This window comes from Narcine bancroftii, chromosome 2, assembly GCF_036971445.1.
Source record: "Narcine bancroftii isolate sNarBan1 chromosome 2, sNarBan1.hap1, whole genome shotgun sequence".
NCBI lineage: Eukaryota > Metazoa > Chordata > Chondrichthyes > Torpediniformes > Narcinidae > Narcine > Narcine bancroftii.
In genome coordinates this window covers 315,505,976-315,524,286 of record NC_091470.1, presented here as the reverse complement: position 1 = coordinate 315,524,286, position 18,311 = coordinate 315,505,976, and the positions used below count along the sequence as shown (strand labels likewise).

Genomic DNA, 18,311 nt, shown 5'->3' with positions numbered 1-18,311 from the left:
TTACATCATCTAGCGGAGTATTTATGATATCAAGCACTCTTGGCATAAAGTACCTACCTTCAAGCCTCAAATCCCCTTCCTCTTATTTTAAATCGATAACCTCTTATTTTGACAACCTTACATGGGAATGCAGTAAAACACAACATTCTGCAGACACCGTGGCTGAAAAAAATTCCATGTGTAACCTCCTGCCATTGAAACTATGCTCTTTCCCATAACTCCCCTCCCCCACCATGTTCAGCTGCTTGGTTATATTTTTCCATGCCTTGATGAAGGGCTCATGCATTGGTTATGTATCTTTATCTTGGCTACATAAAGTGCACTGTTTCTTCTTCTGAATTTCTCCAGCATTGCGTTTTTAACATGGGAAAGGATTTTCACAAGATCACAAGATAAACAAACAGAAACAGGCCACTAGGCCCAATGAGTCTGTTCCATTTACTTTATTCATTAAAGAGTCATACTTTCATTGCCACAGAGTCGTTATTATGCCATCTAGTTTAGGAACTTCTCAGACAGTGGTGGATAATCACAAGCAAATAGAAATCTGAGCCATCCTGAAACAGAATTATCCACCTACATTTATTGAAACAATACTGAAACATCATAGATTAGTGCTGTTCACTTGTTAATATTTCAACACCACGGAAAGCACCTCATGCTATTACCCATTTAAAAAAAAATGATAATTTAGATTATCTATTCTATCCTTCTGTCTTCTCACCCCTAGAGCTTCCTGCACTCCAAGGAAAACAGCCTGTCCAATCCAATCTATTCTCATAATTAAAAACCTCCAATCAAGACAACATCCTGGTGAATCTCTGCACTCTCTCTCCATTGCAATCACAACCCTCCATATTGTGGTGACCATAACTCCAAGGGCTCCCCAATCAGTGCTTCGTAAAGTTTGCAATATAATGTTCCAAATGTTATGGGCTATGCCCGATGAAAGGAAGCATGCCATATGCCTTCTTCATCATTCTATCCACCAGTATTCCCACTTCCAGGGAACTAAGTTTGTTACTCGTGTATAATATGAGGAAACACAAACAAATGCACAGACCTGACATTAGTCCTTTATTCAGCAAGACTGAGTATGATTTCTACAGCAGCAGGAATGATAGGCACCACATCCCCAACAGAACACACCAACCCATTGCAGAGAGGGACTTCCATAAAATAGAGGAGCAACAACTTACAACTTTAATGATATTATGATTATTGGTTTACATACAAGTTTTGAAATAGATCATTCAAGTTACATGTTTGAAGAAATTTGAGAGAGAGAATGCTTTTGTTTTGAGGTTGGGTGTTATATTTGTGTAAGAGTGATCTATATTTTTAAGATACTATTTGTAATTATTGGATTCCTGCCTTCTCTCCTTTGTAAAACACATATTGTGTGTCTTGGCAGTGCATGGCCTAAGTAGTCTGAAAATAAACAGGATGTAAATTACAGATTTGATTCTTAAAGTTTAATTAGAAAACAGTGCTCTTGGAACATCAAGATGTAACACGGAATCTTTGGTATTTTCTGTGCAAAGGAACTGAGGAGGCTGACTCATTGAATATCTTTGAGGCTGACATGGACAGATTTTTCAATTTTGGAGAATTCAAGCTTTACTGGAATGAGACAGGAAAGAAGAGTTAATGCGAGACACAATTAATATGCTCCTATTTCCAATTCTAAAATAAATTAAGACACTTTTAACTATATAGCAAAATTTTCAATCTATTGTATAGATTGGCCATTGCTAACATCTTGGTAATAGAAAGAAAAAAGTAATCCAGCTCAGAAAAATTCCCATCAACTCCCTTCAGATTTTACCATGCAAAGAGAGGCAATTTTAAATGGCCAATTAACCTACCAACCTGCACATCTTTAGGAGTGGAAGAAAAACAGACACCCAGAAAAAACCTCTGGGGTCACAGGAAGAATGTGCAAACCCCAATCGATAAGACCAGTGCAGGACTGGTCACTGGAGCTGAGAGAAAGTAGATCTAATATCTATCAAAACATTGATAATGATTATTAGCAAAATAAAAATTGTGAAATAGCAAACATCATCAGATATGATGCTTTGTGCTAATTCACTGACAATTACATCTGACAAAAGGCAAAGGAGAAAAAACCCAACACCCAACCCCAACCAACCAATTTTCCCTTGCAGCCGCTGCAACCGTGTCTGCCTGTCCCGCATCGGACTTGTCAGCCACAAACGAGCCTGCAGCTGACGTGGACTTTTACCCCCTCCATAAATCTTCGTCCGCGAAGCCAAGCCAAGCCAACATCTAAATTGTATTTCTGCTTGACATAAATTACACTTTCTGTTTTGCATATATGGATACTGCAGCTTCTTTAATTAACCATCACCAAATTTTCTGTGGAAGTCAAGGAATTATTGAACTTCACTTTATTCATTAGAGAGTCATACTTTCATTGCCACAGAGTCGTTATCATGCCATCTAGTTTAGGAACTTCTCAGGTAGTGGTGGATAATCACAAGCAAATAGAAATCTGAGTCATCCTGGAACACAGAATTATCCACCTACATGCATTGAAACAATACTGAAACATCATAGATTAGCGCTGTTCACTTGCTAATATTTCAACACCACGGAAAGCACCTCATGCTATGACCTCATTTTTAAAAAAAAATGATAATTGCTTGATTTTCATAGCTTATTATTTCTCTTAAATGGTAAAATTTGGATTTGGTGCCAACTTCGAATCCAATGATTTGCTGCAGTTAAAAAAAATATCAGAAGCAAATTCATTTTGAAGTCCAGATATCTACATAGCCCAAAACTAGATAGGGTGGCAAATGAGGTGGTGAGCATGCTTGCCTTCATTGGGCAGGGCATTGAGTATAAAAGGAAGAAAGTCATTGCAGCTGTATAAAACTTTGGTTAGATTACACTTAACATAGCCCAAATTTGTCTTCATGTACTACTCAAAAGCTTGTTGATCAAAAAACATTCCACGGAGCTCTTGCCACAAGACTCTGCTGGTTGGCTGACTGCCAAAGCAGTTCTTTACCTTGACTGGTATCTCTGGTCAGTACAGCTTCAAGATTCTGCAGCCTAACAGAAATGTTTTGACAGACATTAGAACCAAGCCCCCAGTCTGAAAGGACAATCAAAGCTGATAGATAACTAAAATGCTCACAAACTGACAAAAAAATGTTAAAATTAAAATAGAATGTAAATACGTTAAAAAGTTTTCAGATAAGTGAGAGAGATAGCAAAGAGAAGGCAAGGGTAAAGAGAGCAGGGGTCAAGGGACCAAATCCTCAACATGAGATTGGGGTGTATTTCCTTTAACTTAGGGGTCTCCAAAGTGGTTGATATTGACCTCAAGGGTTGATGGGACCATCCAGGGGGTCGATAAATGCCATGGGGTCACCGGTGCAGACTCGAAAGGCTGACATGACCTGTTTCTGCTCTGTAAATGGTTATATCAGAAGTGTTGGAGATCACTTAAATCATAAATATCATACATATAGAATTATATTAATTTTAGTTAAAATATTAATGTTCAGAAGATTCTAGGAGTTCAGGTTCATAGATTCTTGAAATAAGCCGCAAAACTAGATAGGGTGGCAAATGAGGTGGTGAGCATGCTTGCCTTCATTGGGCAGGGCATTGAGTATAAAAGGAAGAAAGTCATTGCAGCTGTATAAAACTTTGGTTAGATTACACTTAGCATATTGTCTGCAATTCTAGTCACCCCATTACAGGAAGGATGTGAAGGTTTTAAAATGGTAAAGTTTTAAAGTTCACAGTTATTGTCAAAGTCCATACATGATATCACATTCTTTTTCATGTGGGCCAGGTAAAATTTCTACTTATTGGTACTGCAAAAATCTGTACTCAAGAAAAGATATGTATTCAAAACAAAGAAATGTAAACAGACTGACTGTTCAGTACAGAAAACGAAATTCAATAACAAATAATTTGCAAGGTAAGAATCCTTAAATGAGTCCTGATTGAGTATGAAGTTGAGGAGTCTGATGTTGGAGTGTAGCGACAGTTCCTGAACATCGTGTCACGAGTCTTGTCGTACCTATACCCCTTTCCTGATGGCAGCAGTGAGAACAGAGCATGATCTGGGTGGTGTGGATCCTTGATGAGGGTACAGAAGAGATTTACCAGGATGTTGCCTGAATTATAGAGTTCTGTATAAGCTATAATGAAAGATTTGACAAACATTGGTTGTTTTCTCAGGGATGCCATAGGCTGAGGGGAGGCCTGATAGAGGTTTATTAAGTTATGAGAAGCATTAATAAAAAAGACACTCTTTCTTCTAGAGTAAAAATGTCACATTCTATAGACATGCCCATAAGGTAGGCATTTAAAGGAGATGAGTGGCATGTTTTCTTTTCAACACAGTGAGTGTTAGGCACCTGGAACAGGTTGCCAGAGGTAGCAGTGGAAGCAGATACAACAGTAAATGCTTAAGAGGCTTCTAGAAAGATGGAATAGAGGGATGAAATCTTGTGTAATTTGCAGTGTTTTAATTTAACTTGGGCACCTTGTTTGACACAGACAGATGGGTCGAAGGAACCATTCCTGTGCTTTATTGTTGTATGTCTATGATACAAATTAAGAAAAAAAATATTGCTTGTCTATTTATTTTGCTGTCATCTGCAGTGAAATTAATAGATTTGCTGAACTTGCATAAAGTCTGAGCTGACACTTTCTTTACGATACATTACGATAGCAGCTCCTTCCACCCCACAAGCCTATTTCGCCCAAAATACCCCAATTAACGTACAACCCCTGTATGTTTTGAAAGGTGGGAGGAAACTGGAGCACCTGGAGGAAATCCACACAGACACGGGATGAACGTACAAACTCCTTGCAGTCAGCGTCAGATTCGAACCTGGGTCACTAATCCGCTAATCATTACGCTGACTGTGCTGTAAGATTCAAAAGGTAAATTTCCAACATACATTTTAGCAAGCTGGAAATTCACACTTGACCTTTAAACTTCATGAGGAGTTCATGGTTGGGGCACCGTCAGATTGGTTGCACAATCAGTTCTCTCTAAGTTTGAGGATGCCACATGCTAATCCCTGAATGTCTATAGAATTATGGATGAACAAACTGGTGGTTTCCATACAGAACTAGTTATTGCATTTGGTGCTCCAAAATGCTGAGCCAAGAAGGGAATTATGAATTTACTCTAGGCAATTTTAACTTCCAGAAACCTGACTCTGGCCCTTCCAAAATGCCTACAATTGCATTTAACAGAGGTGGAACTAGTTAATTGGCCATTTAAATATATTACACTGTATATGTGTCTCATTATGTTTTATTGATTGACCACAACTTGTTTTGTACAGACCCTTAAGTGAAGAAAGGTGAAAAGGTCTCAATGGAGAGAAATGGAGAGAAATGGTCAAGACCAAAATGGGAAGTGGAGGTAACAAGGTGTGGGGGTGGGGAAGAGCCAAGAAGTGATAGGCTACTGGACAAGTGAAGGGGGGAGATATGGAAGGTATTGCTATTTTTCAAATTAGCATAACATCTGTCCAGTATGAACTATTGCCCTTTCTGTTTATAAATGCCTCCTCAATGTGGAACATAATTCCTTCATTCAAGATCAAAAGAATCCTCATTTTAACAAGTGTTGCATGCTTTAAGGTTCTATAATGTTTCAAAGGCAAGAAGTTTTGTGCAAGTGAACATGAGTTCACAACATGAGAGCTTGCAGAACTTAAAGTAAAATATAATACCAATACTTAATGCCAAAAGCCAGTTTATTATATTTAAAACATGATGTGTTCTACAAAACTTTCATGTCACTAAAAGATTTTAATAGCCAAGAGGAGGATGAAATGGCATAAAAAAACCTCAGTTTAATGCTCCCTGTCGATGTGCCTAAACACTAGTCTTCACACGGTTTTTATGGAAAATAGTAGGAATGCATTCAACAATCTGATAGCAATGGTATCAAACTTTGGATGAAATGCAATAAGCAATAAAGTGTCTAAGATTTATCTGATAGGTTTATTTTTGGATACGTGGGACTCCAGATCCTAAGCTGCAGTAATTATTTCACTTACCTTATTTCAATACGAAGTTTCATCATCTATATTTAATTTCCTCCATGAACTATACTTGGTGCACTATTTTTATTCTCTTGTTAATCTATTTAGACTAAAAATAACTGATGGAGGAAATTAAATCTCATGGTGTTAAAAAAAAAATCACTTGGGTGGTGTTAATGTTACATCATACTTTCCCAAATGGGTTTAACTTGTTACCACTAGAGTCATTCTGCAAATATACTTGAGTTAGAGACCACTGTACATTTTTTTAACGTTTACTGAGCTCTGCAGTTATGTTCTGTCTCACTAGGACCTTGCAAACTACTGCGCTTGCCCAGCCACTCTTTGAGCTTTAAAATCTAAGATGCAATCAACCAAATCCATGCCTACAATTGTATACATAATTGAATTAAAAAGAGACGACAAATATAAGAAAACAAAGATAATAAATATTTACAGTTATTCCAGTGCAAATCAAGTTACAGTAATAGTGCAAACAGCCCTTCAGTGGTGTTGGGACAGTCCATGATTAATGTAGCAAGGGGAGGTTCAAGAGCCTAATAATTGTTGGAAATGAGCCATTCTTGAACCTTGAGGTCTTGGTTTTTAGGCTTCTGTATGTTCTGCCTGAAGCAAACAGTGAGATTATGCTGTGACCAGAGAGATGAGTGTCCTGAATGATGTTGACTACCTTCTTGAGGCAACACCTACAATCAATGCTTGCTACCTTCTGGCCCCTTCTACATTTAGGAAATCTGATAGAAGTTTATAACATTATCAAATGCAGGGATAGGGTCTGCATCTTTCTCACTGGATGGAATTCGCATGTTTAAGTTGAGAGAGGTTAATGCTAGAATCAGAATCAGACTTTGCATCTTTAATATTGTATCTAATTTTTTTCCAGACTTGAATAAGATGCAATATCATGTAGCCATTGGATATGAGGAGGCGAAGAGTTATCTTTCCATTTCAATAGAATTGCTTGTCTGGCTATCAGGTGTTGAAGTCAGAGATACATCATTTTCTTGAGAAAAAACAAATAAAGCAATTGAAGGGCATGGTTTGATTTGATCTCAAAAATCTTTGATAAAGTTTGGAAAATATTTTTCCAAATTTTTTCTCAATTTGGGCACACCCAGAACATATGAATCAGCAAAGCTTCTATATTTTACTCTTATTACATAGTGAATCAGTATCAGAATAAAAAGATAATTTAACTTTGGACCACCTTATATTGTAGCAAACAATGTCGTGCACAAAATGAGGAGCCATAAATCAAATTAAGAGTGGTGACCTGCTCTTCATCTGGAAATAATGCATTCAAATCTTGTTCCCAATCATTTTTAATCCCAGTCATTGAGGCTGTTCTTAAATCCATTAAGTTATTGTAAATAATTGATATTAATCCACCATGATAAAATTTCTGATCAAAAACTAAATTAAGAATATTTGCTTCAGATTTTTGAGGAAAATTAGAATTTAATCAGATGTGATGCCCATTCATAGATTATTATCATAAATTGAAGATTTAAGGTGTACGGATGCTCCAGAGACACTCTGTCTGGTATCTGAAGGTTGTTAGTTGATCCATATCTTCATATTTATATGTTAACCTTGTTAAAGGAAGGGGTTAGATTAGTGGGGGGCTTTTTTCTTTCTTTGCACTTTTTCTTTTTTTTCCTCCTCTCTTTAGTAGAGATTATTAGATAAAATTCAGAGTGAAAATGGATTATTATAGATCATAGATTAAGATACAAATACCATTTTATATAATGAAATTATAATTGTATCTTATCTATTTTATCTTTAACACTAACTTTGTTATAGTATCTGAAATGGATTAACTGTTAACCTAATACAATTAGAGAATTGGATTTTTTGTTAGAGATAAGTTAAGATGATAATCATGGGTATATTTCTGATTTATAATTTATCTGTGTTATGTGCATGATATGACCTGTTCTATGCTATCAACTATGAGTCTATGTATACAAGGTTTTGTCTGTTAAACACAATAAAAATATTTTAAAAGGAAAAATCAGAATCTGAATCAGATTGTCATGAACAAGTCATAAAATTCAGGGGTTGCAGCAGTATCATAGAGCAAACATTCATATTATAAACCATCTTACAAGATTACTATATATAAAAAATCGTGTACGAAAAGTAAGGCAGAGTCTTTGGTCCATTCAGGAATCTGATGGCAGTGGGGAAGAACCTGTCTTTGTGCCACTAAATGCTCTCTTTATACTCCTGTACCTCTTTCCTGAGGGTAGTCGAGTGAAGAGGGTGTGGCCTGGGTGGTGGTGGTCTTGGATCAAGGCTACCTTTTTAAGACACTGCCATGTAGATGTCCTCAATGTAGTGAAGACTAGTGCCTGTGATGGCACAGGTCGAGTTAACAACACTCTGGAGTTTAATCTTGTCCTGATAGTTGGTGTCTCCATATTAGGCAGTGATGCAACAGCCAGAATGCTCCTCAAGGTAAACCTGTAGAAGTTTACAAGAGTCTTCAGTGTCATACCCAAATCTCCTCAGACACCTCACAAAGTATAGTCTCTGGCAAGCCTTCCTTGTGTGTGCATTAACATGAAGGCTCCAGAACAGATCCTCAGAGATGTTGACATCCAGGAATTTGAGGTTCATGACCCTCTCCAGAACTGAGTCTTCGATGAGGACTTTAAAAGGCAAAGCAATTTTCTTTTTACACAGAAAGTGGTAGGTGCCTGGAATATGCATAAGAACAAAGCAGGAAACAGAGGGATGTGGTTGGTCCTTATGCAAGCAAATAGGAATAGTTTAGACTGGTGTCATGCTGTGCCAGAGATCATAGACTAAATGGCCTGTTCCTGTGCTGTTCTAAAGTTATGCTTGCCCTCCTCATTCTCCATGACATGTCCTTATTCTTTGTGATTGCAGTCTATTTCATTCGCCATCAATATTTCTCCACAATAATCTAGCTGGCTGCAGTGGTGCAGAGCGCGTCGAAAGAACCAAAGACTTTTATTAACTAAAAGACTGGAGCATATCACAAGTAGGTCGACCAGTCCAGAATGACCTGGTCTGGCTAGGAGCAATCCTTTATGATCTGCCAGTAGGTGTGGCTACACTCTCAGCCAATCACAGTCATCCTACACTACAATCTGTACATATACACATTGGTGATAGAATCTGTACTATCACAAGTGGTTTCCTTCCTCCCTAAAACGCTTCCACCAGCGTTGTCTCTGCTCCATCCTCAACATTCATTGGAGCGACTTCATCCCTAACATCGAAGTACTCGAGATGGCAGAGGCCGACAGCATCGAATCCACGCTGCTGAAGATCCAACTGCTCTGGGTAGGTCACGTCTCCAGAATGGAGGACCATCGCCTTCCCAAGATCGTGTTATATGGCGAGCTCTCCACTGGCCACCGTGACAGAGGTGCACCAAAGAAAAGGTATAAGGACTGCCTAAAGAAATCTCTTGGTGCCTGCCACATTGACCACCGCCAGTGGGCTGATATCGCCTCAAACCGTGCATCTTGGCACCTCACAGTTCGACGGGCAGCAACCTCCTTTGAAGAAGACCGCAGAGCCCACCTCACTGACAAAAGACAAAGGAGGAAAAACCCAACACCCAACCCCAACCAACCAATTTTCCCTTACAACCGCTGCAACCGTGTCTGCCTGTCCCGCATCGGACTTGTCAGCTACAAACGAGCCTGCAGCTGACGTGGACATTACCCCTCCATAAATTTTCATCCGCGAAGCCAAGCCAAAGAAAGAAGAAGATACCAAGAGAGTCAGAATACAGTAAAACCCATGGTGTCCAACACCTATGTGAATTGGTAGATGCTAGTTGCTTGAGATTGCATGATGCATGATTGCTGAGGCCAGCCAATTTTAAACTTACATATTTTTTACCTATTTATTTTCTATGATTTTTTTGTTGTCATTTGTTTGAATTCTGGATAACAGGGGTTTTACTGCATTGTTAAAAATGGCTCTCTTGCCTTGGATCTCTGAGGGACCCAATTTTGGCCCACAACTGATTTTCAGGAACTGAAAAATATGCATGTTTCACCCAGAGATGAGGTTTAGACAATATGTTCATGCCACCTCTAAAGCTATTTCCAACTCCATAACACTAACTGAATACCATCTGCTTTAGTCCATGGCACTCCAGAAGATCTCACTTGGGTCTTTGTAATGTCTGATCTTGGCAATTCCAATGCAGTCCTTGATACTCTATCTGATTCTATCTTTCATAAACCTGAGGTTATCCAAAACATTCATTCATATCCCCTCTCTTTAGTCGCCCATATTGACTCCTGTTTATTCTTTCTTTTCAAATATATTTATTGAGTTTAATAAAAAAATACACATGTTGATCGAATACATAGATTGAAATATAAGAATTACCAGACAATTTGAACTTCTCAAATAATACTTAAATCTTAGGTAGTGCAAGTTTGTATATTCCTCTTGATTAAACCCTTTTTACAAATATCTCAAAAGGAAAAAAACAAAAAGAAAGAACTGCCCCCCCCCCCCCCCATTAATCAAACTCCCTCCCTCTAAACAAGGTTAACTTGCATATCTTACTTAGGAAAAAAAACACAACATTTAGAAACCAGTCAGAGCAATTTGGGAACATCCAAACACCTTGATTTGTTAAATGATGATAATATTCATGAATGGGCCCCACGTTATGTAAAAATCCACCTTTACATCTGTAACCATTGAATATGAGTAGGTGCATCTTTCCATTACATGAAAATTGTTCGTCCAGCTATTAATGAGGTAAAAGCTTCTGAGATGGAGTCAATAATATTTCCCCTTCTTGAGAAAGTCCAAATAGAGCAATTAAGGTGGGGGGGGGGGGGGGGGGGATGGTTCTAATTTGACCCTAAAAAAATTGATAAAATTTGAAAATAATTTTTCCCAAAATCTTCTAAACTAGGGCACGTCCAAAGCATATGTATCAATGAAGCCTCAAAAATTTAACATTTATCACATAATGAATCAATATCAGATTAGGGAGTGGTGTAGGCTGGGTATTAAAAATGTTAAAGACCTGCTTATTCAGAGCGATTTCATGGCCTGAACTCTCCCTGTAATCTGCTCCAAGATGATTACCACTCATTAATTAGGAACTCAGTGCCATTTCCAAATTTAATCATTCCATGAATGACAAATGTTTCTCAACTTCAAAGTCTCCAGACTCTGGAATTTATTCCTTAAAATTTTCTGCTTCTCTGGATTTTTTTTTTCTTTCTGAAAAGATGTCACTTTAACACTCTCTCTCTTTGACCAAACAATAAAACATTTTCCCAAATGTCTTCTTCCATTGATCAAGAGAAATGTAGTGCACAGAAATAGATCTTTATGGCCACCTTGCTGATGCTTATCTACACTAATCTAATTTACTCATATCAAACACGATCCCTCTATGCCTTTCCTATTCAAGTACCAGTCCAGTGGTAACACCCTCCATTACCTCCTCTAATAACTTTGTTCTAAAGATTATCTACCTTTTAAGTGAAAAAAATGACTCCTATGATCTTCTTTAAATTTTTTCCCTCTCACTTGAAAATTGATGACCTCTACTTCTGGACTCCCCCCTCCCCCTTAGCAAATGAGCCTGATTATTATCTTAACTACGCATCCCCCACTGACCCTCCGATATTCTGTGTTTCAGTATTTTTCATTGCACAAAACCCCCTTTAAACAGGAAACATCTTTTGTGACACTTGTAACACCCAGGGTGCTGTATCAATGAAACTTGTTATTGCTGTTGTTTATTGCCCAAAGCTAAAGAACTTGGTAATCATTATTTCCTCCCAATGATAACACATTCTAGCATCCAAAATTCCTATTGGTGGTTGTTCTTGTTTGGCAGGCAACTTAATTTTGTCTTTCACAGTTTTTTCTGTCATGTATTTCCTGATTCTGTGGCAGTTTATTTCTAGAACTTGCATTCAACTGATGAGCACCCTTCTGGTGTGTGATGTAGGTGGATTCAGGCCACTGCCAAAGATCATACCACTTCTGACTCAAATTATCTTCCACAATCAGATCCATATCTGTTCAGTAAACTTGACTTATTTGTTTCAGGTCAATTATGAGATTTTCGGTTTATTCTGCTATTCTTATTGCATGTGGTTTCTCTTGGATGTTGGGCATCACACATTTGGTTAAGAAATCTCCTTAAGTATGAATATATAAAATTATATTCTGACAGCTCAATAATGATCTTAATATAAATTTGGGTCGAGCAATTGATCTTGAGGCAATACAAATAATTTTGAACATGAAAATCCAAATACAGACTCTTAATGGAGTTAAATTCTTCATGCTCCATCCAGAGGAAGTAAAGGATATCCAGAGTTCAGACCCGGGGTCTTCATTGCATATCAGAAAAAAAATCATGCAAGTGCCTGAATAAAATGGAAGGGAGGAGAAGAGGGAGAAAGGGGCAGGGGGAGGACGACAGGCCAACATAGTGGTTTTCAACCTTTTTCTTTCCACTCACAGACCACGTTAAGTAATCCCTATGCCATTGGTGCTCTGGATTAGTAAGGGATTGTTTATCGTGGTCTGTGAATGGGAAGAAAAGGTTGAGAATCACTGCTCTAGACCCAATTGCTACTGAAATATTTTGCTTGAGAAAAATTGTCATTGGCCCATTTCCTTTGGAGTTAGTTGTGAAACTGTGCACATAACGAGTCAATTAGGTAAGATTAAAACAATGGTTTTTAAACTTTTTCTTTCCACCCACATACCACCTTAAGCAATCCCTTACTAATCACAGAGCACCTATGGCATAGGGATTACTTAAAGTGGTATGTGAGTGGAAAGAAAAAGGTTGAGAACCACTAGGCTAACAGGAAAGAGATAATAGAGAGGAGAAGAGAAAAAAAGCCAAGAAGTGATAGAGCAAAGGACCTGATAGAAGGAAGAAGGAAAAGAAATAGAGAGTTGGTTACATTTGACTTTCTATGGATGTTGTGTGACTTGCAGAGGTTCTCCAGCATGTTTATATATTGCACAGCCTTGTCACATTTGTGGCCCGAAATGTGAAGTTAATGAAACATTAAACACAAGTTTATCAGGTAAACTTCTTAGTGTCTTTTTATTCTCCGGTTTCCTTTGTTCTCTTGCTTGTGTTCTTATCTCCCTCTCATACCACGTGACTTCCGGTACATCTCATACATATTCATTATCATGACATCCCTCCTTTAATCAGAAATAAACTTTACCTTCACTTATCAATATCCCTCGGAAACATACAAACATCGTAACTAATGGTAATACTATAACTCAACTACATAAAATTTACTTCCTACAGCACTCATACATGCACTTTATGATATAAGATTAAAATACTGTCCCAAAGTTCTTATTAAAACTATGGCACAAAGTCTTCGTATCGTTTGGGCACTTTCCGGTTTCGTTTCGGCCTGCCTGCGATATTGTCGTCGCTTCTCGGTTGTTCACTTTCAGCGTCGGACATACTGCTCGCCACGGCTTCGGGTGTTTCTGGCGCTCTAGTGACTTCATCAGGAGTGCTGGTAACTGCCTCTGGAACATCATCAGGTCTCTCAGTTTCAGCATCTCGTATTGGCTTTTCAACCTCTTTGCTCGATGTATCTCTGGACTGGTACCTTTTTACACCTGATACATTTCTCTTATACAGGACTCCAGTCGGAGACTTGACTGTCACCATACTGCCACTTCTGGATACGACAGTATAGGGTTGATGGTAATAAGGTGTGTCTAGCTTACCACCAGTTTCATGCCTCACTAGAACATTATCTCCTGGCATGATGTCTGAGTACTTGGCTCCACGTTTCGAATCTGTGTACAGCTTTGCTGCACCTTTCTTTTCAGCATCGTGGTCCCTCATCTCCTGGTCATCTCGGATTTCCTTTATTTCTGGCATTTTTGTGTGGATTTTTCTCCCAAAAAATGCTTCTGCAGGACTTTTTCCAGTGGTTGCATGAGGCGTTGCTCGATAGACAGCCACATAAGATAGCAATGCTTCTCGCCAATTTTGTCCTTCTGTGTGTGCAATCCTCAATCGTTTTTCAATGGACTGATTTTGTCTCTCTACTTCTCCATTGGCTTGCGGCCATTTCGGAGTTACTTTATGATGGTGGATACCTGTGGTCCTCATGTATTCCGCAAATGTCTCTGAAATGAATTGTGGACCATTGTCAGAGTATAATGTAACAGGTAATCCATATCTTGCGAATATCTCTGCTAACGCTTGTATTGTTTTTTCAGTAGTTGTGGACTTCAACACCACGTACTCATAGTATCTGCTGTAGTAATCTATCACTACCATAATTGATTCACCCGTCGGTAAAGGTCCAAGAAAATCAACAGCTACGTCGATCCATGGTCCAGTCGGAAATTGCGTACTCCGGATCGGTTCTGGCGGATTACTCCTACTTGTGATTTGACATCCGTGACAAATTTTAACAAATTTCTCGGCGTCTTTATCACAACCTGGCCACCATACCTTGGTCCTGAGGTTTTGCTTGGTACCAACAATGCCTAGGTGTCCTTCATGCGCTAAGGATACGATCTTCGGTCTCAATCTTTGTGGTATCACCAATCTGCAACCTCTTAATACACACTGTCCGATGCAACAAAGTTCGTCTCTAATGGGAATGTAAGCCTTGTAAGTACACTTGTCCCATTGTCCACTCTGTATGCATTCTCTTACTTCCATAAATTCTGGATCACGTTCGGATTCTCTCTCGACTTCCTTCGTAGTCACAGCTTTCGGTGTCACCTGAATAGCTACGAAGCGTACAAAGCTCTCTGTTTCTGTTCCCAATTCTGCCTTGGATTGTGGACCACCAACCTTCACCAATCTGGACAGTGGATCAGCAATGTTTGCTTTCCCTGCAATGTGGATTACTTTATATTTGTAGGGTTAAAGTCTGAGTACCAATCTCTTTATTCTGGCACATGGTTTGGATCTAGGTGCATAGATCACCTCTAATGGCTTATGATCTGTGATGAGTTCAAATTCAATGCCGTATAAATAAGCATGGAACCTCTCACAGGCCCATACAAGTCCGAGTGCTTCTTTCTCTGTCTGAGAGTATCTTCTTTCCACATCTGATAACGATCTGCTGGCATAGGCAATGATTCTTGGTCCTCCATCATGCATCTGGACCAACACTGCTCCTAAACCAACTGGGCTGGCATCCGCTATGACTTTGGTTGATGCCGCCGGATCGTAATATCCAAGAGTTTTTGCATCTGTCAGGCTTTGCTTCAGCTCTGTGAACGCTTTCTTCTGCTCAGATCCAAAATGAAATGGTACACCTTTCCTGGTTAGTTTCCTTAGTGGTTCTGCCACTGTACCGAAATTAGGAATGAACTTTGCACAAAAATTAACCAATCCTAGGAAGCTCCTCACCTCTGTTGCGTTCTGAGGTGCATGTGCCTTTGCAATAGCTTTCACCTTGGCCTCTGCAGGGTTTAGTCCTTTCCGTGTAAGTCTGTGTCCCATTAAGTCCATTTCTGACACACCGAACTGGCACTTGTTTCCATTCACGGTAAGGCCTGCCTCCTGTAGTCTAGATAGTACATGCCTCAACCGTTTGTCATGCTCTTCCTTCGTTGGTGCATGGACTATGATGTTGTCAGAAATGTTGGCAACTCCAGGAATGCCTTGAATCACTCGATGGATTTCATACTGGTAGATCTCCGAAGCTGCATTAATTCCAAATGATAGTCTCTTGTAATGATACAATCCACAGTGAGTCACAAATGCACGCATGGGTTCGAATCCCATCCTCGTCGCCAATGTCACATTTGTGGCCCGAACTGAGGGTCCTGCAGTGAAAAGAAGTAACGCCCTTCTCTGCGCTTTTTGTTCAACTGTACCGGTATCTAGAAATAGGCCACGACTGTCGGCGTAGGATTCAAATTCTTCCACCATGCCTTCCACTTCACACTTACAGTACTTGCATCACCCGTTGGGTCAAAATGAGCAATTCCACTATGTGTTAGAAAGTCACTGTCTGCACCAGCCATGAGGAAATATTCCAGCCCCAAAAGTACTGAGCCACAGAGAAAATTTTTTATCACCTTGAAGTTGTCTGTAAACCTCTGTAATCTTGTTTAGTCTTTCATTTTCTTCAAGCTTCTCTCATCCTCGTCGCCAATGTCACATTTGTGGCCCGAAATGTGAAGTTAATGAAACATTAAACACAAGTTTATCAGGTAAACTTCTGAGTGGCTTTTTATTCTCCGGTTTCCTTTGTTCTCTTGCTTGTGTTCTTATCTCTCTCTCATACCACGTGACTTCCGGTACATCTCATACATATTCATTATCATGACAAGCCTCATAATCAATTTTTTTTTGTCAATACACAAAGTAATTGCATTGCACCACATCCCTTCAAGGTACTGTACCTTTAATTTTCCTGGCTTAGTATGTTCTTTGAAAGAAGATATTTGTACGAATATTGATGTGACCCACCCTATCTCCGACAATTCTGTTACGTGGGTTAAACATGGCAGTAAATTAATGATGATGTGTCATTTCTCACCATCAGCAACAATGAAATTCCCCCCAAAATGCATGACTGGTGAACAATTTACTAAAGGCGGCAGGTAGATCATAGCTGCGGGTTTCAGATGACCAAATACATTTTCATTCTCCAATTTTTCATTTTGAACCTCATTCAAAGGCTCAAATGTATGGAGATAACACAGAACAGTTACCAGTGAGGAACAAGTGCTGTTCCTTCTGCCTGTTCATTCCCCTCCTTTGTTGGGTAAGAGTTGATTCCAGAGCAGGAAAGGTCAAAATTTTAGTGAGGTGCATCAGGAAGGACATTGCCTCACATATTTGGTTGACTTCGTTCTTCCTACCAATATCTACTTCATTGCAGTCAGAGAGAGGAATTCCATTGCTTCTATGCAGGCCTCAGAGAAATGGCCTTATTAACATCATAGAAGCCTGAATTACCTTTAGTCATACCATTCCATTCTGCTTCAACTCTCAAAATCACTGCATCATATGGTCATAGAGCCATACAGCTCAGAAAATCATAAGGCATAGAAGATATAGGCTATTCAGCCCATCAAGCCTGCACTGCATTTTAATCATAAGGTTATCCAATTTCCTACAGATCCACTGCCCAGTCTTCTCCCCTTTACCTTTGATGCCCTGAATAATCAAAAACCTATCAATTTCTGCCTTAAATACACCCAATGACTTTACCTCCATAACTTTCTTCAGCAATGAATTCCACAGATTTACCATCCTCTGATAAAGAAATTCCTCTGGATCTCTGTTCTAAGCAGATGCCCTTTAATCCTGAAGTTGTCCGAGACTCTCACCATGAGAAACAACCTTTCTACATGTACTCTGACCATGGCTTTCAACATTAAAAATGTTTCAATGAGATCCCCCCAACTCTCCCCCCGCTCCCCCCTCCATTCTCCTAAATTCCAGTAAGTAAGCTGACAGAAGCTCCTCATATGATAATTCTTTTATCCTGGAATTATCCTTGTGAAAATCCTCTGAACCCTCTCCAACCCTAGGACATCCTTTCTTAAATGAGGAGCCCAAATCTCTTCACAATACTCCAAGTGAGGTCTTACCAGTGCCCTATAAGCCTCAAACATGATATTTCTGCTCTTATATTCTATTCCTCTGGAAATGAATGTCAGCGTTACATTTTCCTTCTTCACCACTGACTCAACATGCAAGTTTACCTTCAAGCTCTCCTGCATAAGGTCTCCCAGGTGCCTTTGCATCTGGGTATTTTCAATTTTCTCCCATTTAGAAAATAGTTTGCCTGTTTATTTTTTCTACCAAAGTGATAACCGCTCACTTTCCTACATTATATTTCATTTGCCACTTCTCTTCCCATTTTCCTAATCTAAGTCCTTCTGCAGCCTCCCTGTTACCTCAGCACTACCTATTCCTCCACCTACCTTCATTCTGTCTGCACACCTGGCCACAAAACCATTCATTCCATAGTCTAAATCATTGATATACAACATGAAAAAGAAACAGCCCCAACACCTACCCCTGTGAAATACTACTAACAGCCAAATAGAATATGATCCTTGTATTCTGATTCTCTGCATTCTTACAATCAGCCAATGCTCTCATATACTTTCTGTTATTACCATGCATTCTTGTGTTGTTAAGTATCTTCATGTGCGGCACCTTGTCAATAGCCTTCTGAAAATACAAAACATCTAACCCATCTCCTTTATCTGGCCTGCTTG

General features: G+C 39.1%; 2 long non-coding RNA genes across 2 annotated transcripts in view; both read right to left on the bottom strand.

The window, feature by feature from the left end:
- The window catches only part of LOC138755547 (uncharacterized), an 84,069-nt gene that overhangs the window by 52,216 nt on the left and 13,542 nt on the right, over window positions 1–18,311 (bottom strand). The gene's annotated exons all lie outside the window — the stretch shown is intronic.
- Window positions 1,461–2,540, bottom strand: LOC138755548 (uncharacterized). The gene is made up of 2 exons (XR_011352382.1): window positions 2,436–2,540; window positions 1,461–1,623 (listed from the first exon to the last, which is right to left on the bottom strand). It is a non-coding gene; the product is annotated as an uncharacterized lncRNA (long non-coding RNA).